At 38.6% G+C, this 14,025-nt stretch overlaps 1 protein-coding gene across 9 annotated transcripts in view; it reads left to right on the top strand.

The window, feature by feature from the left end:
• Positions 1 to 14,025, top strand: part of casz1 (castor zinc finger 1) — a 230,770-nt gene that overhangs the window by 2,581 nt on the left and 214,164 nt on the right. The gene's annotated exons all lie outside the window — the stretch shown is intronic.

The following is a 14,025-nucleotide window of genomic DNA, read 5'->3' as shown; positions in this document are numbered from 1 at the left end:
GCTTTCCCTTTGCTCGGCGATTATCGACAGGCCATATGTAATTGTTGATTCGCGTGCGAGCTGCGGGGTGTGTGTAGCTGTGGCGGTCCCGTTCGCCCTGTGGTGTGTCTGTGGAGCGTGGTGGCATGTGGCTCATGTCCGAAGGTGCGCTTCCATCTGGACAGCCAGCCATCTCACACTGGCCCAGCACTTTTACAGGTGCTCATCTGCCTCAGTGTTGATGAAGCACTGTCATGTCCATCTGTCCCTTGTTTTCTTCCTGCAACACCTTCCTTCTTCTCTTTTTACTCCCTCTGTTTCTCCCCTTCCTCTCACTGCAGCTCAGCTTTTACTCTACCTATAATACTTGATTTTACAACTTTGGCATAGCCTGTTCACAATGAAACGTTTGTTGATCTATAAGCAGAGAATGGCCGAAGGATTATGGGTTTTGTTTGATTGTGAGTGTGATGAAAATTGCAATTAATTTTTGTAAATTAGCGTCCAGGCCTGTCTTTTTGACCAAGAAGAACAGTATATCCACTTTTTCTGAATGTGAGTTTGCCGTGCTGCCAGTTGCATTGTCATGAACACTGGTTGCTTTTGATTGGTCTAACTCAAATACAGGCAGCTCAAAAGATTCATATTATTAGGATAAATTTCCCCTCTTAAGACTCAAAACAACATTGATGATAATATAGGCTATAGACTCTCAAATTGCAATTTAGTATTAAAAAAATCTGTTTTGTACTGTTACACAGTAATAACAGGTTACTCAGAAATATATTTTGATTTTATTAAGTACAGCCTAATAGCATCTCAAACTCCAATATACATATATGTATGTATATATATGTATATATATATATATATATATATATATATATATGTATATATATATAATATAAGCAATAAAATCAATAAAGCAATAAAAAAGATAAAATTTTATATGGTCAACAATGTAACATTGTTTAAGTGAGACAGGCTCAGTTAAAACATTTTTGTGTTATGACATGTTATTATGATGCTGAAGTTTTGTATTTTGTTATTTTAACCCTGATATGTTCTATTATTTTGTGTTCAAATTGACCAGTTCAGTTTGTATTACTGCAATGAAAGTGAGCACAGTGATTACAAGCTTGCCTGTTTTTTCTCACATCAGAGATGTCTGTGTGTTACACTGTAAAACAAACCATTCAACTACAATATTTATGTTATTTAAGACTTAGTTTCTGTTTATTTGAGTTAAGTGTGACAACTGACAGCTACATCTATGTAGTAAAGCAATGTTTAACTAAAACTATTGGAGTGTAAAATTGAAATCTAAACTATAAATAATAAATGATGTAATTGGCGTTATTGGTTGTCAGAATTTTTAGTCCCTTAAAAGTGGTATTGACCATAAAAGGTTCATATCGGTCTGGCTCTTATCCCTATATAAACACATTGCTTTCCACTCTGAACAGTGAGGCTCTTTTAGAAATAGTTTTGAAAACATAAGTAGCTTCGAAGTTGTTTTGCTCTACTATAGTACATTATTTATTCATGATTATAATATACCAATAGGCCACCTGCAGTTTATGATGGAATCAGAAGTTACTCATTACTTAAAACAGATTTTGTCTCTTTTTTTTCTCTTTTTACCCAAGATAAGATCTGGCATTAGACCTCGCAGACTTTGATTCTAACAACCAGGCAAAGTAAACAGAACCTACTAATGAACCTCTCAGGTTACATGGCATCTTTATTGAGATATAAATGAAATGCAGTTTTTAGGTGGTCACTGTAGGCCATGTACTTCTTTCTGGCTTTGCACACTGACAAGGAACTTTCACGGCTTGAGGGATGTTTTCTTTTTCTTTTTTTGTCTGACCTTGGCTTTGAACCCGGAGCCCTTGCGGTACAAACGTACATTCATAATTCCACACTCTGCTCGACAGAGCTCAAGATGTAGTGTAATTGCTTTTTCACACCTCCACTTTGTAAATTGCACGATGTAATGATTTGGTATCCATCTTCTCACCATTGTAGGCCTTGTAAAATCTACTTCTCTCAACAGAGGAGCATGCGGAGCCTCATGTTTGTTTAATCATCGTTATTATTTTTATTTTAGTGCAGGGGAAATGTCCTCTTTGCATGCTTGATCAACCAGTGGAGAAATCCAATATAATTGAGGTTCAAGGTGAATTGCGTCCCGAGCATTTCCCCTTCACCGAAAAGAGCACGCACAAAAAAATTCTTGGGCAAAATAAACAAATCACGGCGACAACAGTAATGTAGGCTTGATTTTGAAGGCATGAAATAAGTATCGATTTAAGCCTTCACTTCATAGATGAAAATGGCCTTTTTGGTAATTTGTCCAGGGCCCTTTCAATACAGGAGGAAAAGAGAGAGAGGAGAGAGGGAGAGAGGGAGGGAGTGACAGAAAGCGAGGGGAGGGAGAGAGGAGAGCAAGCTAACAAGACAGAGAAAGGGACATGCTGCCCCTTTCCGAGCTCATTATCATTCTTAATAAGTCTTAAGGAAAGAAGGAGCATTGAGTGTAAATGCAAGGTAATCCTAACGCTGGCCAAGGTTAGTGGGGACACTCGCACATGCACAAGCCCTCCCAGCTGGCCGGCTGTGTCCACAGTGGGGCTTTCTCTAGACCTGTTGTGACTGAGACGATTAAATATTGCACTCAAAATTCAACCTGCTTTCTCAGTCTGAAAATGTTATTACGATGATTTCAAAGCTCTCAGTCTCCCCTTTAACAGGTTCATCTGTTCGAATGAGAATCAGATCAAGTTTGCTCTCTTGCAGTATACCATGTGCTTCGTAGTCGAAAAAAAAATCACTTGTAGTGAACAGTAAACAGGTACTGGAGTGTGCGGTCGTGTAGGTGTTGGCTGCCAGGTATTTATTACAGTTGCGAGAAGATTAAGTGATTGCATGGGCAAAGCTGTGTTTAGCTTACAAGTGAGTTTAGTGAATTATCACGCTGAGGAAACTGGTTGACTAGTTGAGAGGGATTTAGAGCATATGAACACACACACACTGCAACAAATCATCTGCAGGGCCTGTATTTATATTACTGACGTTTCTGCCTCTGTGCTCTCTTTTTTTCCCCCCTCTCTTGAGAAAAGTTTATTTTCAGCTTACAAACCACGTTACTCTCTTGCTGTGTCAGTTTACACTTTATGTGTGTTGTTAGAGAGCTGGCCTGAACAGCATTTTACAGGCTTTGAAAAATCAGACTGAGTACTTTAATACACATTCTCAGCAGTACTGATAAAAACAATAATGTTTATATTTCATAATATTATTATATTACATTCCAAGTATTATTGTGTGTTTGTTTTAGATGTACATTTATACATACCTGTTTGCAGTAGATGTCCCAAAGATGCTGAGAGACTTTTTAGATGTGCTGCAGTGTTATGTCAGATAAGAAGACAGATGAGTCTGACTGGATTTTTGCTTATGTAGATAGCAGCAATGATACAGAAGACGTAAATCTTTTAAAATCTTTGTTCAGCGGTGTGTGATCATAGTCAGTTCAGCTGGTTTACTGAAGATTATATTCCATTGCTAAGTGGTCCACGTTTAAGATCTATTGTGAGTGTAACTACTTCAGGAGGCAGACATAAATCTCGTTCAGCAACTTCACAACTCAGCAGGTTATTTCAGTGTTTTATACTAAATTTGTGCAGGTTTATGGCAGTTTGTATCTTATAGGAATCAGCAAAACTAATTAGCTAGCCTGCTTTCTCTGTCTCTCAGTTAATGGCAACTAAAGAAGTAACTCAGGACACATTTATCTTCTTTACCTAAATGTTGTTCGGCAGTCAAAACTAGAGCCAAATATATACATTTGTTCTTGTCTATTTCTCTTTGATTAAATGCCATTTCCTATTTTAATATCTTTCACTAACTTATCATCTTTCAGTTGTTCAAAATAGAGGTGACCTGCAAAGCTGTTGTAGGGGGGAGTATGGCTGTGTTCAACCTGTAGCTACCTGGGTATGACATGTTTTTTGTAATATTACCTCCACTATTAAGTAATTGCCATTTGTCCCCTTATTTTATGATTTTATTTGAAACTGTGATGAATAAGCATCAAACTTTGAAAATTGTCGAGAATCCACCAAAGTGTTTTAGATTTCTGTTGGGTATTAAAGGGTACCCAAGATGAAGCTTCCGATACTAAAAAAGAAATCGAATACTAACATAACAAAAGAATACTCGAGTATTTGAATTGTTCGGTCCAGTCTTAGCATAGTTGTATTCCTGTTTTTCTTAGCCGGCATGTTCTAGACGGCGCGTTTTTATTTGCTGCTTTAAGGCAGTCGCGAGCTGGCTTTGATAAGTGTATAGTGATGTACTGTGCACTCTATTGCATCTCTAATCAGTCCGCATCTGAATAATACACAATTATGCGCCACGGCAAACAAATGAGCAAACACAAGCTAGGCTGATCCGCTGGCTGAGAAGGAGCTGCCCTTTTGTCTGCTTCGTACTAATGTCATCTCTTGCCTCTGTGTGTCACGTAAAGATGATTTACCTTCAAACAGATGTTCTGAGCCTTTTACGCTCGGACCATTTGTTCTATTTTCTGCCCTTTCAAAGGTTATGAATGAAACGCAAAGCCTTCTGAGCTCCCCTGTTATAATTGCTCATGTTTGTGGCGCTGTTGTTTTCTGGCTCGGAGATGGAAAGTGTGGAGAAAGCTTGGAAACGAGCCTCTGGGATTGCTTGGTGCTATTACATCAGTGCAGGCACCTGTAGGAGCATCTTTTCCTGCAGCTCGGCTCTCTGTAGTCCCCTCCCCTCCGCTCTCCTGGCTGGGGTTTGGATGGCAACCTGCCGGCGCGGCCCCCGCGGGGTGAGCTGGGTGGCGAAGAGCCATCGCCATGGTGATCAGAACCCAGAACCTCCACAAAGCAGGTCCGTTGTGACTGGCGTGCGTCGAGGTGAGAGGAACAAAATGTCACAGCAACGGGTCTTTTTTTTTCCTTTTTGTTGTTTTTGTCTTGAAGGCCCAGTGGGGTTTGTTTAGCCTTTGATACATCCGCGCTGCTGTCTGCTAAACGAGCTGTTTGTGATATCGCTTAATTGCCTCTTTTAAGTCATCCGTTTTGGTCTGGTGTACATGCTCTCTTGCTGCGGAATAAGAAGGAAAAGTGGCTAAACCAGGTGGCGGCGTTAATTTCCATCAGAGCTGATAGGTGTACATGGGGCGTAATGAAAACATTTCAAAAATGCATTTTTTTTAAAAAAAAGCCTCATTTGTAGACTGAAAAATGTGATGCATTGAATTTACTTTTTCAAATGTATTTATCATTCTCATATTAATAAAATATATACGTGCAGTTATTGCCAGAGCTGAGTAAAATGAAAGACAAATGGTGGCAATGTAGTTTATTTTATTCATGTGAGTACATCTTGCAATTGCGTAAATTCAATGCAGTTCTATTTTAAGTGTATAAAAGTGGAATTGTAAGAAATATAATACCTGTAATAATTCAGTGCTAACATGTATGTGGAAATAAAGACACCACATAATCAGAAATGTTGCACAAACACAAATATGATGATCAGTTTGACAGATGACCCTCCGCCTGTAATTAATGAGCTAGAAATGCTAAGATAATCCAAACATATATACAGTATTTTACCACTCTTCTCTGAGTCTTTTACAGAGTTCTTCTCCACTAGGGGCAGTAAGAACAAGTTAAAGTGGGCTTCAGTCTGCCAGTGTGAGCCCTTCACAATAAGAGGAGCCAGCTAACACTCAGACCACTGCTACCATGTACATCTTCAGACTGAGCTCTGTTTGAAAGGAAGAAGAGTATAAAACTAGAACATCAATCCCCTGTTCTCAGTTATCACCTAGCTGTGCTAATGTACTGCTTGCGTCCAATGAAAATGGAGCCCAAACCTTTCAGCACACAGCTGTTAGACCGTTTAAGTCAGGGGTGGCCGGCATCAGCTCCGGGAGGGCCTCAGTTTGGCGATTTCCCTACTCAAACACACCTGATTCAACTCAGCAGTTAGTTACCAGGCTTAGTCGGTTTGTTTAGTTCTGTTTGTGCTGGATTACTTTTACCTGAAAAGGTACACTGTAAAAATGGAATAGGGCAGAAGTTGTTTTCAAGTTGCTTTGTTTACTTAAAATATTTCGTTATTTTTGTTTGTTTCAGCCACAGTGTTTATCTGACTTTAATAAAATCAATTAAACATTCCTGTTAAAACATTCCTATTAACACACATTTTTTTTTACTTCAGCTTGAACTGATGAAATATTTTTACAGTGTACTATAATTTAGATGATTTAAGTATTAATGAAAATGACTGAAGCAGGAGCCAAGTTGTTTGTTGAAAAACATATTTGCCTTACAGAAAGAAATTCCAGTGCTCAAAGTTTTACTGGTTTATGGGTTTATGATTGAACCCAAAAATTACCTTGAACCTTAGCTGACGCTATCAGGCATTGGAAAAAGATTATCAAGTGATAGCTTTAGGTTTAATAAAGATTTAATAAAGATTGCTGTGCCAGCTGTCCCAAAATGACAAAATAATACAAAAAACAGACCATAGCTATTTAGCTTAGTTAGCCAGGCAGCTAATTGGCTAGTTGGAAATTGGGGTTGTGAAAAGAGAGTTTTTATTAAACTCTGCAAAAGCTATTTAGAATTGAAGTCACCAACTTGAACACTTTGAAATAACCTCAAGCAGAAGTAAATTTGGCATCATTTAATTATACTATACAATATAAATACAACCCCATTTCCAGAAAAGTTGGGACACAAAATGTAAATAAAAAAAAATGCCATGATGTGGAGATAAGTAAACCCTATATTTCATTGAAAATAGTACAAAGACAACATAAAAAAGGGTGAAACTGAGAAAATTGTATGTTTTTTGAAAAATATTTGCCCATTTTGAATTTGATGCCAACAACATGTTCCAAAAAAGTTGGGACAGGGGCAACAAAAGACTGGTAAAGTTGTGTAATGCTAAAAAACACCTGGTGGTTGATTGGCAACAGGTCAGTAACATGATTGGGTATAAAAAAGCATCCCAGAGAGGTAAAGACGTGGAGGGGTTTACCACTCTGTGAAAGACCGCACAATCAAATAGTGCAACAATTGAAAGATAACATTTCTCAACATAAAACAGCAAAGAACTTTTGATATCATCATCTGTGCCCAAGCACATTCAAAATGGTCTGAGGAGAAGTGGAAAAGTGTCCTGTGGTCCAACAAATAAACCTTTTAAAAATTCTTTTTTTGAAATCGTGGACACTGTGTCCTCTGGGCAAAAGACCACTCAGCTTGTTATCAGTACACAGTTCAAAGGCCAGTATTCATGAAGGTAGAGGGGTGCATTGGTGCACATGGCATGGGTGATGTGCACATCTGTAAAGGCACCGTTAATGCTGAACGATACATACAGGTTTTGGCAACATATGCTGCCATCCAGATGACGTCTTTTTCAAGGAAGGCCTAAATTATTTCAACAAGACAATGCCAAACAGTAAAATTTCTCAGTTTCAACATTTGATTTGTTGTCTTTGTAATATTTTCCTTTAAAAATATGGTTTACATGATTTTCAAATCATTGCATTCTATTTTTATTTACATTCTGCACAGCGTCCCATCTTCTTTGGAAGGCGAAGTGTACTTGTGAGCGTAGTTTTAATTAGCTAATGTCCGATCTATGAAGTTTGATTCTGAGCTGTTTGGGGTCATTTTGAGGAAATTAGGCAGATGGTATATCTCATACAAATCATCATGTTAAATCCCTTATGCGTTACACCTTAGAACCTCTTTTGGTAAAACTAATCCAGCTGGAATATTGCTTTTGAGCAGAGAAATCACCAAAAATGTGCTGGACTGAGACTTTCCAGGAAAGAATTGGACACTATTGATTTAAAGTCATCGTGAATCAAAATAATTTCTCTGAGAGTTATGGTATCAGGGAGAGTATCTGAGCTAGCAGAGCTTTTTTGCTGAGTGATCAGTGGGGGTTCTGGGAAGGCCAGGTGAAACATAATAGTATTGGTTAATATTATTTTATTCCTGCCCACTGGTGCACAGTGATGTAATCAAAGGTAACCAAAAGTTTTATTTTATTTTTATTTTAACTTTTTGTCTTTTGCATGATATTCTGAACTGTGCTTAACATACTTAATATGGGCTTAGAAGTCAGGAGTTATTACTGCTTTTTTCAAGACTATATAAACACAGTTAAACAATTACATGGTCAATTGCATAAAGAATTACTTTTACATTCTGTAGCCACAGATTTGAGTTTGGAGTTTTGTTTGTTTTCAACCAAGTGTGTGGCAAAAACAATCCATAATAGAATACCTCCTCTTCTACTTGCAAACACAAACATGGTATTAATTGTAAGTTTAGCATCTACACTTTAGACATTTCAGTGAGTAAAAAGTAAAAAATACTAATATCTCACTATACTATGTTTTTGAAATCACCCACGATAATGGCGACTTCTAAGGGTTAAACATTGTTGTAAAGCGATCCGTGCTTTGTCTGTCTGTTGAGTATTGCAGGTTGTGTTTTGTTGCTGGGAGGTCTAGAACGGGGTTTAGTTTATGGTAATTGATGCTGGTGCGGTGGGTGACATACGGCGGGGTGTGACAGGCGGGGCGCAGGGGCCGTGGCCGCAGGGCGGGTCAGTGAAGGGGCTGACCATGAGGAAGGCTCCAGGTTTGCCTCCTAACCTCCAGGAGTGTGCAGCCGGCGCTGGCTGACAGGCTCAGGGTGGAGCGTGGCCTCCGGAGTAGAGCTTTGGGCTGAAGGTGCAGAGGTGCCATCAAACACAGCTACCCAGACTGCCAGCACCATGGCCTCTACTCAACTACAGACACGCATATACTCATTCATCTCCTCACTGTTTCTCTCTTTACTTCTTTCTTTCAATTAGTTTTTCTTTTCATTTTTTACTGTATAACTGCTGTTCTTTAACAAGATTTATGGACCCCTCACTTGTTTTGCAAATGTAATTTTCTATCTGTTACTTTTCTGTTAAGTAACATAAAATACCTGCAGAGGTTTTGTTAATATGAAACAGCTGTTTACTAGTAGTTTTTTTTCCCTTATTGTTTCTTCCTTATTTTTTCTCTCATGCTCTACTGCCTTTTTTCTCCCTTTTTATTTTTTTTTTTCTGTTACTTATCACTCAGTGTAAAAAGAAATATCTGCAAAAGTTGTGTTCACTTAAAGCAGCTATTTTCTAATACATTTGGTTTAATTTTGCATCACTTGTCTTGGTCATCAAAGTGTCTTCTATGATATGAAGAGCAGGTTTTGCTTAAAGAATGATTTGAGAGTTTTATGTTCTAAACTATTGTTAATATATTGAAACTTTTTTTGACAGTTTAAACACCTGAAACGTTTGAGTGCGGATAAGTGCTGATATCAAGGGGCTAAAATATGCAGAGTTTTAACTGTTCCCAAGGTCCTGCCATGCCACAAATTTTGTGTGATGTGTTGTTTTCCTCAAAATAAACCTGATTAGTTTATACCATTTAAAGTTATTGCAAACCAAGGAAGAAATCATTTGCAGTAAAACAGCTGCATGTTCCTAACTATTTGATTAACAGTATACATTCCTTATGTTTCTTTAATGAATTCGCAAGGAATCTTAAAGCTGCGGATTTGAGACAGTAAAATGTTCATGCTTTCTTACCTTTGCTTTCTGACCACATGTGGAAGGTGTTGTGCTGAGTTGCGGAATAACATTGTACATCCTTCTCAAATACATATTTGTCTAGTCCTCTTTCTTTCTTTCTTTCTTTCTTTCTTTCTTTGAGGAAGACCACAGCCGCTGCATAGCTGCTCTCAATCAGCCTCCTGCGCTAATTCCACTTCAGAATTCCACTTGGCGCGCTGAGTAAATAAATTTTTCAGCGTTTATTAGAATCCAGCTCTGCCAGAAGGGATTCCTCTCTTCTCCTATAGCCGCTCCAGTAATTAGCAAATTGATTAGGAGAACTTCAACACACCTCCTCGGCTCTTATCTTCTCGTTCTAGGACAATATTGCAGTGCCATGGGACGGCGTAAATATTTTAAGGGGAAACCCTCAGCGAATCTCATTAATGGCTATGGGGCACAGCAGCTGTCTCCTACTGTAGGTCCCAGCCAATTTTCTAAACTGTGATTAAAGAAAAGTTTTGGATTATTTAAACATGCCAAGTCCTGTGGGTTTGCGGTGCCACCGAGGCCTTCCCTGAGCTTTTGTTTCAGTTTTTTTTCCCTCTCTCTTCCATGTTCTTTTGTCAACTCCCCTCAGATCGATTAGCCTGAACTCGCTGGAGCGAAGGAGCTTTTGAGCGTACTGGTCATTCTGGGATGCATCATGTAAAATATGACAAAGACCTCTCTTTTATGTACAAATGCTAATTAAATTTTTACCCCATCCCAGCGCTGCAGTGGCAAAGACTTGGTAGCAATTTGGCAGCTAATCAAATTGCATTTTAAATGGAGCCGTTTAAAGATGACTGTAGACGGCTCTCAGGAAGACACAGTGGTGCAAATTAAGTCGGAATAAGACGCTGTTTGGAGAGGGGAACAATAAAACAAAATCCACATCTCAATTGTCTTATGGGCTTAAGTAAACAGACAACTTACAGTATTTGATTTGCCATTTTAATTAGTTAAAAGGAACACAGGTATACAATCAGCCATGTGTTTGTGGAGAGAGGAGAAAACAGTTTTTCTTTTAATTATGCTGCCTCTGTCGCGCATGTCCTCACGATTTAACTAACTAAGGGAAAATGCACAATCTAACAAACAGGAGGCTGTTAGATTGGTAAAAGGAGGTGGCACCCTGGAAACGATTCATCACTCCTAATTTGAGATTAAAGCCTGCCTGAAATGGCGAACTCTTTTAGAAAATCTTGTCAACAAGTATGTTTGCTCACCAAAACGAAAGAGAAAAAAAAGATCTGCGCTAAGAAGCTGTCCTCACACATTTGGTATACATCATTAAGTTCCTTGTAGCCAATCAAATTGCCCATTCACCCGGCATTCCAGAACATATTAGTGACGTCTCGTTAGCAGAAAACAGATAACTGAGGGAAAAATTAGGGAACGGGTCGGAGCTGTTTGTCATGCAGAATGACTGGAAAGGGCGATTCTTATGAAGTGAGTTTTCTGTTTCTGCTCTTTCGGCCCGAAAGCCTGCCTGCTTTTTTTCCATCAAGAAGTCCTAACAAAAAGCCTGCTATTCCATTTTCTCTCTTAAATTCATATTTATATTATGTTTTAACAGAAATATTCTTACTCGAATAATGTGATTATACTTTAATTACAGCAGCCACATTAGCAAAACCCTTCTTACATCTTATAAAACTGTTCACATTTATCGACCATTTGGTGAACAGGCAATTTAGTCTTATCCGTCCAGCCTTAACTGTTGATCCTGCCTTGCACTCTCATTTGACGAGCCTTACATTAGAAACAATTAATTCAAGACCTCTGATAAGTGCTGAATGAAATATTCCGGACCTGTATTAACATGAAGTATATTGGATTCTAACAGCAGGTGGCTGTGTTAGCAATTTTGATCACTCATTGTTCTCAATAAGTCCATGCCTACAAATGTGGTCCTACAAAATTCTTGATGTGATAACTGCTTAATTAAGTCTCTTGCCCTTAATTTAGATTTTATGGTCTTCTAAAAATGAAGAAAGAGCAATACTGATAGATTGAGGCCTTGCGATTAGAGCATGTCTCTGTAAGCAGGTTAGGCCTGAGCTGTATCTGCTGAACCATGCCAACCACAATTAAGCTCCACCATGTGATCATTCCATTATGGGAAAATGGAAAAAAAAGAATGTACAAATACATTTTTGGTGTTTATTTTGCAACCGCACCCCAACAGTCTGCAGTATTTAACTTGGGTGGAGAAGAACTATGGGTGGGGAAGTTCAATTTGTCAACATAACCTGTCCTTTTAGTCACAGAACAAGCCAGTGTGACAAAAAAGTGCAAAACAGAAAGTGTCACCATGCATGCATCAGGCAGACTAAGCTTTGGGACGTTTTTGGGCACAGACTTTGCCTTCGAATGCTGATTGGTTTTCATTTGAGAATGCCTCATTGCTTTTACACAGCAGAAAATAAGCAGCTCGTTTTATTGGGAGTTTGAAACCCAGAAGTCAGAAACAGCCTCTACTGTCAGTCTCTTTTAAATCCACATTCCAAACCTTCCATGGGTCAGCCTGCTCTTCAGCTGGTCTATTTTGGGTCTTGTGATAGTGTTATACAGTATGTATGGAGACAGACAGGAAAGACACGTGTTTGGCTTCAGCTGAAAATGTGTAGTTCATTTCGAGCAGGCTACACCTCCCACAGTGCCAACACATTGATTGGCTAATGCTGAAGCTCTTCTAGCTGGTTGACATTGTCAGTCACGGAACTTCTGTTTATTGAGGTTTCTTCTGTTTCTTTGCCCGTGGTTCTAAAAGGGGTGCAGGTTAGTGTTAGCAAGAGGCTAGTCAACGATGTCCCCAGCACCAGGATCAACAGCTTGTGTCACGTGACATTGATTTGCAAATATTGTCCTCAGGCTGATAGTGCAATGTAAATGAATGGATCGATGAAGTGGATGACGGATCATGCCAGCCTGATAAGGCCATGGCACACCCCACTAGCACTCAGTTTCAGATGCATGAACTATGCGTTGCACAGTTTGTATTTAGATATATAAATGTGATATATATTTTACAGAACATTTCAACCCCTTATAAGGCCAAATTTCTATAACTGACTCCTGTAGTTTACTAATTTGCCTTGCTTTCATGTAGTTACTGAATATTAAGCCATAAAAAATATGGAATAATGAGCTTGGGACTTTAAGGGGATTTATACAGTTTCTCTTTAACAGTTTGTATATTGTCAATATCATAGGAAAAGCCCAGTTTCTTGCTTTTTGTTGTTTTCTACCATTTGAGAACACCAGTTTCGTTTTACATTGTTTGAACATTTAATGATGCATAGACCAATAGAAATGATACGCAATCACTGAATGAATCACTCCATTAACATATATTAAATTTAAGCACATTTTTTCTGTCTCTTGTAAAACCACCGTTTCAAAGATACTAGATTGTGTTGTGACAATGTCAATACACACCTGGTATATATGTTTGAGATAATAACTTGGCCTGCTCCTTTTGTACACTGTGTTTGTACCCTGTTAACTAATAGCTAGGCGCTGTTGTTAGGGTGTTATCTTTTTAAATAAAAAGCCCTGACTTGGTGAAAGTTTAATTAATTAGAGAACTAAAGCTATGGGAAGAGGAGCTGGAAGTAGGGTCTTTAAGGAGTACTTATTTTTCCATCTGGGCTATCCTCCAAAAAAAAACTAGTCAATTAGTGTCTTAAGCTGCAGAGACAAAAACGTTATTAGTTCTAGCAAAAAGAATAATGGGTTTAAAAGGTTTTGCTTGAGAGGCAGGCATAGGCCCAAGCTGAATCCTGGGTTGTCTCAATTTTTTCATTTTTCCATAATCACGAAATACCAAGCAGATTATTATTCATGCAAGTGTTTTCCTTTTGTTTCCCTCTAATAAAGGGAAGTCGGGAAGAAGGTTGTCATGGTTAACAGGAAGAGAATAAAGGTTAACATAATGGATGCTCAAGTGATCATTTATTCATGTTCTTTTAGAATGTGCCAGCTTTGGAATGCATGGAGTTTCTCGCTGAGAAAAATGGAATAACTACTGAATGTTTCTTGGAGCTGTCCGCAAAGATGTGCTTGATTGGACCACGTCTTGTTTGTATTACCTTCGTTGACTCACTTGGTTAGCCGCCAGTTTGTTGTGAGTTTTTGGGATCCCGGTAAGACGGGATATTATGGGATGTAATGCCAAAATAATTGTCTGCTTTGCACGGTAGCTCTGCATACAAGAGCCACACCCTTGGTTATACCTTCAGGATATTTGACATAGACACAGAAATGATGGCCCCCATATCAACCAGCAGGTGATCCTGTTGGCACTACACCTCTTAAAGTTAAATCCTCTTTGAAGTA

Source organism: Colossoma macropomum, unplaced genomic scaffold, assembly GCF_904425465.1.
Source record: "Colossoma macropomum unplaced genomic scaffold, Colossoma_macropomum, whole genome shotgun sequence".
In the NCBI taxonomy this organism is placed as follows: Eukaryota; Metazoa; Chordata; class Actinopteri; order Characiformes; family Serrasalmidae; genus Colossoma; species Colossoma macropomum.
The sequence above is the reverse complement of the archived record's forward strand: the minus strand, read 5'-3'. Positions and strand labels throughout refer to the sequence as shown.